Here is a 12,008-nt window from a genome sequence, read left to right on the forward strand (position 1 = left end):
TTGCATCTGCTGTTCCCTCTTCCTAGAATGCTGTTCCCTTCACCTCCTCAGCCCCTGGCTTACTCCTGCTTGTCTTTCAAGTCTCAGCTTATGGGTCTGTCCTTCAGAGAAGCCTTCTCTGACAGCCCAGACCAGGGTTAGCATATCTCCAGCACCTCACTGGCCTCAGATTCACACTGCAGAGACAGCCCAGGCTTCCCCCAGGAAGTGGCCACTGGGCTGAGGAGAGCTGGCACTGATGAAGGGGGAGGGGCAGTCCCTGCAGAAGAGCCAGCGGGCTGTCACTGCAGGTCATCCGGAATGGCTGGAGGGCAGGGGGCATCTAGGGTGAGAGGGGGACCCGAGATGGTGACGGGCCTCGAGGGCTACAAAAAGCATTCAAACTTGACTCTGAGGTGATGGGGAGGGAGCCCAGCGCCCGCCCTGCGTCTGGCCCAGGTTTGGTGATGAATGAATAGAGGAACAAAGTTGCTGAGAATTCCAAGCTGCTCTGACTCCACGCGCTCCTTCCACCCGAAGACGCTGCTTCCTGTTCCCCGCCCTCCGGAGGAGCCAGGAGGACTGTTTCCAGACAGATAGGAAATGACTCTGAGCGACACCGAGGCTGTGGAGGGTCGGACTCGGTGAGGCCGCTGCAGCTGGCTTAGATCCGGGCTTGACTTCCCGGGACCCATTGGCTCTGGGGGACCTTTGTTAACCTTTCCTAGCTATAGTAGCCGGAGTCCCTGGGTGGTGCAAACAGTTAACGTGCTCAGCTGATGACTGAGAGGCTGGAGGTGTCTCAGGAGAAAGGCTTGGTGAGCTACTCCCCCAAAATCAGCCACTGGACACCTGATGGAGTCAGGTGACACCGCTTCACCCCCCCAGGACGGCTGAGGTGAAAAAAAGAAAGAGAACGACAAACACTGGCAAGGACGTGGAGAAACTGGGAAGCTCACCCACTGCTGGCGGGAATGCACAGTAGTACGGGCACTGCGGAGGGCAGTTTGGTGGCCTCTCAGAAAGGTGAACACAGAGCTGCCTGCGACCCAGCAACCCCAACCCCGGGGTGCCCCCAGGAGAACAGGCAGGAAGACAAACGAAACGCTGTACACCAGTGTGCACGGCAGCAGTGTTCACAGAGGGGAGGCCACCTCAACGCCCATCGACAGACGAGGAGTGGATAAACAAAACGTTGTCTAACCGCACAATACAGACTACTCAGCCACGAAGAGGAATGCGGTTCGCACCTGCTACAACACGGATGAACTTGGAAAACATCATGCGGGTCACAGAAGGACAAATGTTGTATGATCCCACTTACGGGAAACATCTAGAACAGGCAAATTCATAGAAACCAAAGTTTAAGAGTGGTTATGGGGAGGGGGGAGGGAGTCATTGTTTAGGAAGCGGTGAGTGCTTGTTTATGGTGATGGGAAACCTGGCCACGGGCACAGGTGATGGTTCACAACATGACGAATGTTATTGGTGTCACCAAATTGTATGTGTAAAAAATGTTGATATGGCAAACGTTGGGTTTTGTATATATATAACCAAAAAAAACCTATTGCTGTCGAGTTGATTCCAGAGTAGAACTGCCCTGTGAGGTTTCCAGGGAGTGGCTGGTGGATTCGAACTGCTGACCTTTTGGTTAGCAGCCGAGCGCTTAACTACTGCACCACCAGGGCTCTCACTCTCTCTATATATAAATATATGTATATTCACAACTATTAAAAAGAAAACGTTATAGACCACAGTTCTACTCTGTCAAAGTTAGGGTCACTATGAATCAGAGTTGACTCGGTGGCAATTGGTGCTTTTAGACATAATAATAGCTCAGGTTGCAGCAGTACATCGACAGGGAACTGCCAGAAATTCAAACCAGTTTCAGAAGAGGACATGGAACGAGGGATGTCATTGCTGAAGTCAGATGGATCTTGGATGAAAGCAGAGAATACCAGAAAGATGTTTACCTGTGTTTTATTGACTATGCAAAGGCGTTCAACAAATTATGGATAACATTGTAAAGAATAAGAATTCTAGAACACTTAATTGTGCTCATGAGGAACCTGTATATAGACCAAGAAGCAGTTGTTTGAACAGAACAAGGGGATACTGTGTGGCTTAAAATTAGAAAAGACGTGCATGAGGGTTGTATCATTTCACCATACTTACTCAATCTGCATGCTGAACAAATAATCCGAGAAGCTGGACTATATGAAGAAGAACAGGGCATCAGGATTGGAGGAAGACTCATTAACAAGCTGTGTTATGCAAATGACACAACCTTGCTTGCTGAAAGTGAAGAGGACTTGAAGCACTTACCAATGAAAATCAAAGACTACAGCCTTCAGTATGGATTACACCTCAACATAAAGAAAAAAAAAATCCTCACACCTGGACCAATAAGCAATGTCATGACAAATGGAGAAAAGATTGAAGTTGTCAAGGATTTCATTTTACTTGGATCCACAATCAACAGCCATGGAAGCAGCAGTCAAGAAATCAAAAGATGCATTGCATTGGGCAAATCTGCTGCAAAGGACCTCTTTAAAGTCTTAAAGAGCAAAGGTGTCACTTTAAGGACTAAGGTGTGCCTGACCCAAGCCATGGTGTTTTCAATCACCTCACATGCATGCGAAAGCTGGACAATGAATAAGGAAGACTGGAGAAGAATTGATGCCTTGGAATTGTGGTGTTGGAAAAGAATATTGAACCTACTACGGACTGCCAGAAGAACAAACAAGTTTGTCTTGGAAGAAGTAGAGCCAGAGTGCTCCTTGGAAGCGAGGATGGTAAGACTTTGTCTCCCATACTTTGGACATATTATCAGGAGGGACCAGTGCCTGCAGAAGGACATCATGCTTGCTAGAGTAGAGGGTCAGCGAAAACGGGGAAGGCCCTCAACAGATGGATTGACACAGTGGCTGCAACAATGGGCTCAAGAATAACAATTGTGAGGATGGCACAGGACTGGGTAGTGTTTCTTTCTGTTGTAGATAGGGTCTCTATGAGCCGGAACCAACTCAAAGGCATCGAAAAACATAACAATATCTCAGGAAATTCCATCCTGTTTGATTTCAACAGTTCCTCTTGGAAAGGGCTGCGTGGCAATTGTTATTCCTACGTGCTTGATGCCAAAGCTACCGTAGTCTCTTTCATGGTATTCTAATATTTCTAGCAGTAGCCCTGCCTACTTGGTACTTCAGGGAAATTACGTTCCGATGAGCTGTCATGTCTGGGTGTGATAAGCTCAAAGCAATTGTATGAGTCTCTGACTCAATGGAGGGAGGTCACCTTCTATTTCATAGTGATGGGTGATTTGGGCTTGCTATTATCTCAACCACTTGAAGCCAGAATATCACAACTGACCAGTCCATGTGATCAGTGTAGGAAATGGTTCTGCATTAGAAACTGATTGACTGAAAAGGGGGAAAAACTGGGGAGCTGGGTTGTAATTTTCACAGTTGGTCAAAAGCATAGAATGTACTTGATTCCTGTAATTTTTCTGGCAAGATAATGCAGCCTCTCCTTTCACACGAAAGTTCTTTGTTCTTAAAAGTTACCTAATGATTTGGCAAAAGGGTCGAGTAATTTACTTGTCAGGAAAATGCCACGTATAAAGTCACAACTCAGGCGTGGGGACAAGTATTCCGTGTCTACCATTAGCCCCTCTCTCTGGGAACCGTTGTTCATTCTTAAAAACAAGATGGCAGCTTTGGCCCTGGGGAAAGCAGTGTTGAGAGAGCCTCCCATGGCTCACATCTCAAATTGAAGTCTATTAATGTAAATGAAAAACATGCCTTACCTTTAATTCAAAATGTAATACCCATCTTTTCTCTTTACAGCACTGTCATGGTTAAGGTTGTGTGTCAGCTTGGCTGGGCCATGATTCTCAGTGATTTGGCAGTTACGTAATGACGTGATTTGGCAGTTATGTAATGGTGTGATTTGGCAGTTATGTAAAAATGTAGTCATCCTCCATGATGTGATCTGATGTGATAGCCAATCAGGTATAAGAGGAGTTTCCTCAGGGGTGTGGCCTGCAGCAAATATATATATGGACTTTTCGGCAAAGCTCGCTCGCTCTGGATCCTGCATCTAGCTCATCATCATCTGACCTCTGGTTCTTGGCACTTGAGCCAGTGGCCTGCCATCTAACCTGCCTATCTTGGGGTCATCAGCCTCTGCAGCTATGTGAGTCAGGAGAAGCCTCCAGCCTGACGCCTGACCCATGGACTTGGGACTTGCCGGCCTCTACAACTGTGTGAGCTATTCCCTTGAGATAAATCTCTCTCTCTATATATATGCTTCACTGCATTTGCTTCTCTAGAGAGCCCAGCCTAAGACAAGCACTCAGTTTTCTACCAATGCAGGAAAGGCATTTCTCTTACCCACTAAAACTGCAACATGGATTCTATTTTACCTGCCCAGGGCCAACTCCCACCTACTTCACTGTGCACACAGAGGTAGCCCTGCCTCTGCCCTCCACCAGTGCCCATTTTCTGGAAACCCTATGGGGCATTTTGACTCTTCCTATAGGGTTGCTATGAGTCAGGATCGATTTGACGGCACCCAGCGACAACAAAAAAAAAGTCTTAAGCATCTACTATGGAAACCCTGTGGAGTAGTTCTGCCCTGTCACACGGGTCACTATGAGTTGGAATCAACTCGACAACACGTGACAACGTGTCCCATTTCCTACTATGGGCAGGCTAAACTGAGGGCAGGGACGTAAGTATGACTTATATCTGAAAATAAAAGAAGGGTTTTCAGTTCCAAGATTACCCCTCAGCAAAGTGGGAACCAAACCAGCTGCTGTCGACTCCAGCTCACAGTGGCCCACGTGTGTCAGAGCAGAGCTGTGCCCCGTACCTCCAGCTCACGGTGGCCCACACGTGTCAGAACAGAGCTGTGCCCCGTACCTCCAGCTCACGGTGGTCCACGCGTGTCAGAGCAGAGCTGTGCCCCGTACCTCCAGCTCACGGTGGCCCGCGCGTGTCAGAACAGAGCTGTGCCCCGTACCTCCAGCTCACGGTGGTCCACGCGTGTCAGAGGAGAGCTGTGCCCCGTACCTCCAGCTCACGGTGGCCCACGCGTGTCAGAGCAGAGCTGTGCCCCGTACCTCCAGCTCACGGTGGCCCACGCGTGTCAGAGCAGAGCTGTGCCCTGTACCTCCAGCTCACGGTGGCCCGCGCGTGTCAGAGCAGAGCTGTACCCTGTACCTCCAGCTCACAGTGGCCCGTGTGTGTCAAAGCAGAGCTGTGCCCCATGCATAGTGGTTTTCAGTGACTGATTCTTTGGAAGTGGATTGCCAGGCCTTTCTTCCAAGGCCTTTCGTTTAGCAGCTGAGCACATTTAAGTGTTTGCACCACCCAGGGACTCCCAGCAGAGAGGTGGTCCCTCCTTGTTCAGGCCCATAGGAAGCCTGTCCTGTTACCACTCTCACAATTACTTTACTACAAGTAACAAGATGCTACGTGGGGAGGGGGTGCTCCAGCCTGAAGTAACTTGCTTTCGATGATGCTAGGTCTGTGGTTCTCATAGTGTGGCCCACAGACCCGTGGAGGGTCCCCAGAACTTCTCAGGGTGTCTGTGAGGTGGAAACAATTTGTATAATAACACTGAGACCTGACTCAGTTACTGCATTCACTGTGTTGACGTTTGCTCTCATGATGCACAATCAACAGCGGACGAAATGGCTGCATCTTAGCAGTTGGCGGCCAAGGTGAGGAGCAAACCACGCCAGGAGTTACTTTCTTCTTCTCCGCCATGCATGCAGAGCGAGACAAAAACGCCAGTTTCACTGAAGAATGTCCTTGATGACATTTCACCAAGGAGAATAAGAATGGCCAACAAGCACATGAAAAGATGTTCAACATCGTTTGTTATTTGTTGTTAGTATGTTGTCATCGTTGTTAGTCGGCCCCCAACTCATGGCGACCCCATGTACCATGGAATGAAAGGCTACCCATCTCCACGATCAGCTGCAGATTGAACCATTATGCTCCACATGGTTTGCGTTGGCTGACTTTCAGAAGGTCTCCAGGCCTTTCTTCCTAGTCTGTCTTAGCCTGGAAGCTCTGCTGAAGGCTGTTCAGCATCACAGCAACACACAAGCCCCTACTGACAGGCAGATGGTGGCTACGCATGAGATGCACTCGCTGGGATGCAAATCAAAACCACGACGAGATACCACCTCATCCCACTAGAATGGCTATGATCAAAAAAAGGGAAAAACAGTCGTTGGCGAGAATGTGGAAAAACTGGAACCCTCATCCATGGCTGGTGGGGATGCAAAATGGTGCAGCCACTGTGGAAAAGTTTGGTGGGTCCTCAGAAAGTGGAACATGGAACTACCACATGACCCAGCAATTCCAATCCTAGGCTTATACTCAAACAACCGGAAACCAGGAACGCAAACAGAAGCCTGTATGTACACCAAAGTTCATTGCAGCACTATTCACAACAGCTAGAGGGGGAAACAATTTCACCGTTCATCAACAGATAAACAAGATGCGGTATACGCTGTATATACATACAACAGAATATTACTCAGCTATAATGAGAAGGAGCCCTGGTAGCACAGTGGTTAACTGCTCAGCTGCTAACCAAAAGGTCGGTGCTTCGAACCCACCAGCCGCTCCACGAGAGAAAGATGTAGCAGTCTGCTCCAGTAAAGATTACCCCAATACAGCCCTGGAAACCCTACGGGGCAGTTCTACTCTGTCCTCCAGGGTTGCTATGAGTTGGAATCGATGTGACGGCAGCGGACAGGATAAAGTGAAACGAAGTCCTGGTACATGCTACAACACGGATCAACCTTGAGAACATCATGCTGAGTGAAAGAAGTCATCACAAGGGGACAAACGCTGTACCATCCTACGTACATGCAATAGGCACACGTAGAGGCCCAGACCTATTAGTGGTTACCAGAGACCGGACGGAGGAGGGAAGGGAAGTCTCAGCTCGGGAAGCGCTGAGTTTCCGTCAATGTTGGTGCAATAATTTGGAAAAGGGTAACAGTAACGGTCACACAACACGATGGGTGTAATAACGTCACTGCATCGCACATGTAACAGTGGTTGAGTTGGCATATTTTTTTTTTTTTTTTATTTGAAATGAATCTTTAATCAGGTTTCATCTGTTCAGAGCAGACATGTCCTTTGTTAAACTCTGGTCGCCAAGGCGGAGCCTGCAGGTACTGTTTTGTAGATGTATCCTCGAAGTCAAAGCTGTTCTGACAGAAATCAAAGGAGAAGCCACTTCTCCCTGAAGGAATTGTTTTAGCTTAACGATGGCTGGAGTGCTCCTGTTGAAATGGCAGAATTTTTTTTTTTTTTTATTGTGCTTTAGGTGAAAGTTTATAGCTCAGTTTCTCATACAAAAATGTATACACACATTGTTATGTGACCCTAGTTGCTTTCCCTATAATGGGACGGCACACTCCCCCTTTCCACCCTGGGTTTCCTGTGTCCATTCAACCAGCTCCTGTCCCTTCCTGTCTTCTCACCTGCCTCCGGACAGAGCAGCCCATTTATACGCATTTTTTTTTTTTACAATTAAAAAATGCCTAATGTCCTTGATAAGAAAAAAAAAAAAAAAATGTCCTTGATAAAGCAGTAAAAATGCTGCATTGTATTAAATCTCCACCCTGGAGTGCTGTCTTCTGCATCTTCCTGGGGTGATGTAGGGGGCACGGGTGTGCCTGCGCTGTGTGGGAGCACCAAGGTGCATTTCCAGCTGAACTAGCCACTCTTCTCGACATCGTTTTCGGTTGGACTAAAGACTGGCAAACAATGGTTATTCAGACCTGGGTGTTTGGCAGACATCTCAAAAATGAATGACCAGGACTTCAAGGCAACCATTTGACGGCATCTGAGGCCAATGATGAAACGGGCGCTTTCAAGTGACAGCTGGGATTTTGGAGAACCTGTATCCTCCGCCATGAGCTTGGCAGCTTCCCAGCAGTTTGAGATTTTCCTGATGAGACTAGTGGTGATGTTAAATACGGGGAAGTTTTTAAGAGAAACTGTGCAATCGTGAAACGTAACAGCATTCTGAAAAGCTGTGTGACTCAGTGAACCAGGGTCTTCTAAAGGGCCAATGCCTGACGTTACCAGTCACCTAGGATCAAGATCCATCCACACTGCCAGACTGCCCAGTGGATTTTTTTGTGTGTTTTAGATGGTTTACAAACTAGTTTCTCATTAAACCATACACATACTGTTTTGTGGCATCAGTTGCCAACCCCACGATGTGTCAACACTCTCCCCTTCTCAACCGTGGGTTCCCTATTACCAGTTTTCCTGTCCCCTCCTGCCTTCTCGTCTTTGCCCCTGGGCTGGTGTGGCCCTTTAGTCTCGTTTTGTTTTACTGGGCCTGTCTAATCCTTGGCTGGAGGGTGAACCTCAGGAGTGACTTCATTACCGAGCTAAAAGGCTGTTCGGGGGCCATACTCTCCAGGTTTTTCCAATCTCTGTCAGGCCAGCAAGTCTGGTCTTTTTTTTATGAGTTTGAATTTTGTTCTACATTTTTCTCCAGCTCAGTCTGGGACTCTATCGTGATCCCTGTCAGAGCAGTCAGTGGTGGTGCCCGGGTGCCATCTAGTTGTGCTGGACTCAATCTGGTGGAGGCTGTGGTACTTGTGGTCCATCAGGCCTTTGGATTAAACTTTCCCTTGTGTCTTTTTCTTCATTCTCTCTTGCTCCAGGCTGAGTGTGACAAGTGGCATATCTCAGAAGGCTGCTCACAGGCTTTTAAGACCCCAGGCGCTACTCACCAAAGTAGAACGTAGAACATTTTCTTGATAAGCTACGTTATGCCAATTGAATTAGATGTTCCCTGAGACCATGGACCCCACAGCCCTCAGCCCAGCCACTCGTTCCCTCAGGGAGTTTGGATGTATCTGTGGAGCTCCTGCGACCTGGAGACAAAGACATTTATTACTCCTGGGGTTCAAGTGTTGAGTGTTGTAAACCAGCTTTAAAAAGCCTTCTGTTGTTGCCGCGTGCCATTGAGCTGATTCTGATTCATAGCGACCTTGTGACAGAGTAGAACTGTCCCATAAGGTTTCCTAGCCTGAAATCTTTACAGGAGCAGATCACAAGGTCTTTTCCCCTATGGAGCAGCTAGTGAGTTTGAACCATCGACCTTTCGGTTAGCAGCTGAGCACTTAATTGCTGTGCACCGTGTTGTTGTGTGCTGCCAGTTCCGACTCAGAGTGACCCTCTCGGACACAGTAGGACTGCCCCTCAGCGTTTCCAAGGCTGTAACCTTTATGGAAGCAGACTGCCACCTTTCCCCCCCGGAGCGGGTGGTGGGTTCGAACTGCCGATCTTTCAGTTAGCACAGGGATGTTTAACCACTGTGCCATCAGGGCTCCTTATCGTGCCACCTAGTAAGTGGTTACGCTGTGGAGACCAATGACAGTACCTCGTGAACGGGCCCTGGTGGCCTGAGAGGAAATCTCTGGTGATGGTGTCGCACTGGATGCAGGAAATGCCACCTCCAATAACTCGGATGGACGTGAAGACACGTGCTCTGGTTACTGGCTCAGTGGCTCTAAAGGTGGCTCGAACGATGGCAAAAACACTGACGCGGAAAGTGCGAGAACGAGAACACAACTAAGACGGCAAAAACCAGTCTTTCCTAAGCCACGTTATTTCATGCATCTCGGATGACGTATGTGAAGCTGGAATGAGTAAACATTAATCTACTTTATTTCCAAAAAGTTCTAACTTGGGCTTAGCCAGCTCCCTGGCCCCGTCTGTTCTCTTCGGGACACTAGGTGGCTGTGCCTTGTATCCAGTTGCCCGCTATTTGGCCACAGATGGTCACTTGTTCAAGGTCGTACAGCAAGTGGCCTAGAGAGCTGGGAGTAGACTCCCGTCTACATCACGAACAAGGACCTACCTACCGACGGACTCTGTGTATATATTGCTCAAAACCAGGCAATACCCACCCCTGTGTTGGAGGCCAGCTGCCCTGCCGACTCGCTGGGCAGAAAGCCCCAGAGAAGGCACAGTGCTCTCCACTACGCTGTGGAACCCATCGCTGGAAGGTGCCATACCAAGCCCCACCCCTGCTTTTATTGTTGCTTCTATTTTGGGCATGTTTATTTCTGTTGTTCAACCATCCACACAATTTCTTTCTAAAAGATTTTTATCACCCTTAGCAGAAACTCAGTGCTCCTTCAGCATCAGCTTCCCCTTTCCACCCTCCCTCCCACCCCTGGTAACCACTAATGAACTCTGGTGTCTGCATTTACCTGTTCTAGATATTTCACGTAAATAGCATGGTACACTCTTGCTCTTTTGTGTCTGACTGACTTCACTCAGCGTCATGTTTTCAAGGTTCATCCACGTTGTAGCATGTATCAGGACTTCGCTTCTCTTCCTGGCTGAGTAATACTCCATTGTATGGACAGGTCCCGTTGTGCTTACCCACCTGTTGACAGGCATCTGGGTTGTCTCCCTCTTTGGGCCATTGTGAATGGTGCTGCGATGGACATAGGTGTACAAGTATCTGCTCGAGTCCCCCAAATCTCATTCTTGGGTGGAAGACAGGAGTGACAGGATTTGGTAACCAGCCAGGCAGACAAGAGGCAGGGCACCCAACTCCGGGCTCCCTTGCTTGTCCACTTCCCCACAGCTGTCTTCCCAAACTTGCCTCCTCCAAGTTGTCAGATGCTTCTAGTCCTGACTGGCCAAGGCCAGGACCAGACAGCAAATGTGGAAACAGCCAGATGGGACCCAGGTGCACCTGGGAGTGCCGTCACCAGCTGGGGACCCCACCTTCCAACTCCAGACCACTGTTGTTGGCAGGAACGAAGACCTCTTGCTGCCAGACCCGATTCGTTTAGGGGAGCCAGAAACGGGGATTTTTGAGTGCAGTCACCTGATTTTAGAAACTCCATTTTATTTACAATGCAACTCGCCAGCTTTTGTTCTCTGCTTTTTTCTCCTCGTCCTGATCTTTAAACAAAGGGTATATTTCAGGGCATCTAACTGTCCTAGAAGTTAGTTTATCTGGTCTTTTTAGGAAAAATATGAATTCACCAATTAAAGAGCTCTTTTCTTAGCCCACAGGGCTGCAGAGAATGGGAGGTTAGCAAAGTGAAGGCTTTCTGGGAACCAATCTAAGGGGAAAAGCCGCTTGACTGGGGAGCTTTCAGCAGGGGCTGTGAGGTCTGTGGGATCGTCCTGTCCCAGTTACTCTGGCATTTGGCAGAAGAGCCTGCTCCCAGCCCGACCGTAAGACCTGCGGACAGCAGATGGGGACACGCATGGTCACAGTGCTGCTCAGTGAGCCCATGGCTAATGGACCCTTGTCGAGGTTCCTGGTGTGTAGAAAACACCGCATGCTCCTGGTCCCGGAGGCTGGGGCCCCACGCGGTGTGCTTCCCTCCTCAGCACCGTGGGGACAGGCTCACCGCAGTCAGCCTCTGTTACAAAGGCCCAGCAGGTGCCCCAAGGGGTCTCCAACAGAACAAACCACACAGATGTATGCCCGCGTCTGGCAGAGCAAAGCAAGAGGTCAACTAAATAAATATCCAGCACAGGATACTCAGGTCAAGAGATGGGGTAAAATTAGGGTGCAAAGAACCACCGCGCCCCAGGAGCTTTGTGGAGGGCGGTACTATGCATTTCCTGTTTCTTTTCTATCACATCTGTCATGTGCCGGAGTCCATTCCCATAGGGTGTCCACGGCTGTAAATCTTCACAGAGGCAGACTGCCCCATCTTTCTCCCGCGGAGCAGCTGGTGGGTTCAAACCGAAGGCCATTCAGTTAGCGGCCAAGCGGCTGACCACTGCTGCCAGGGCTCTTTATATCACATCTGAACACTCAAGTATCAGCCATGAGAAATTACGCCCCGCCGTGCACCTTCCCGTCTTCAGTCCGTGGTGGGCTCTTCCTTTCCCCGCTTCCGGTTTTACCTCCAGCCTGCCCACTTACTGCCGCCAGGGAATGAATGAGTCCACATTTTACCTCCACCTCCGCCGTGTCCTTTCACCTTGCGATGGGGC

The sequence above is a fragment of the Loxodonta africana genome, chromosome 4, assembly GCF_030014295.1.
Source record: "Loxodonta africana isolate mLoxAfr1 chromosome 4, mLoxAfr1.hap2, whole genome shotgun sequence".
Classification (NCBI taxonomy): domain Eukaryota; kingdom Metazoa; phylum Chordata; class Mammalia; order Proboscidea; family Elephantidae; genus Loxodonta; species Loxodonta africana.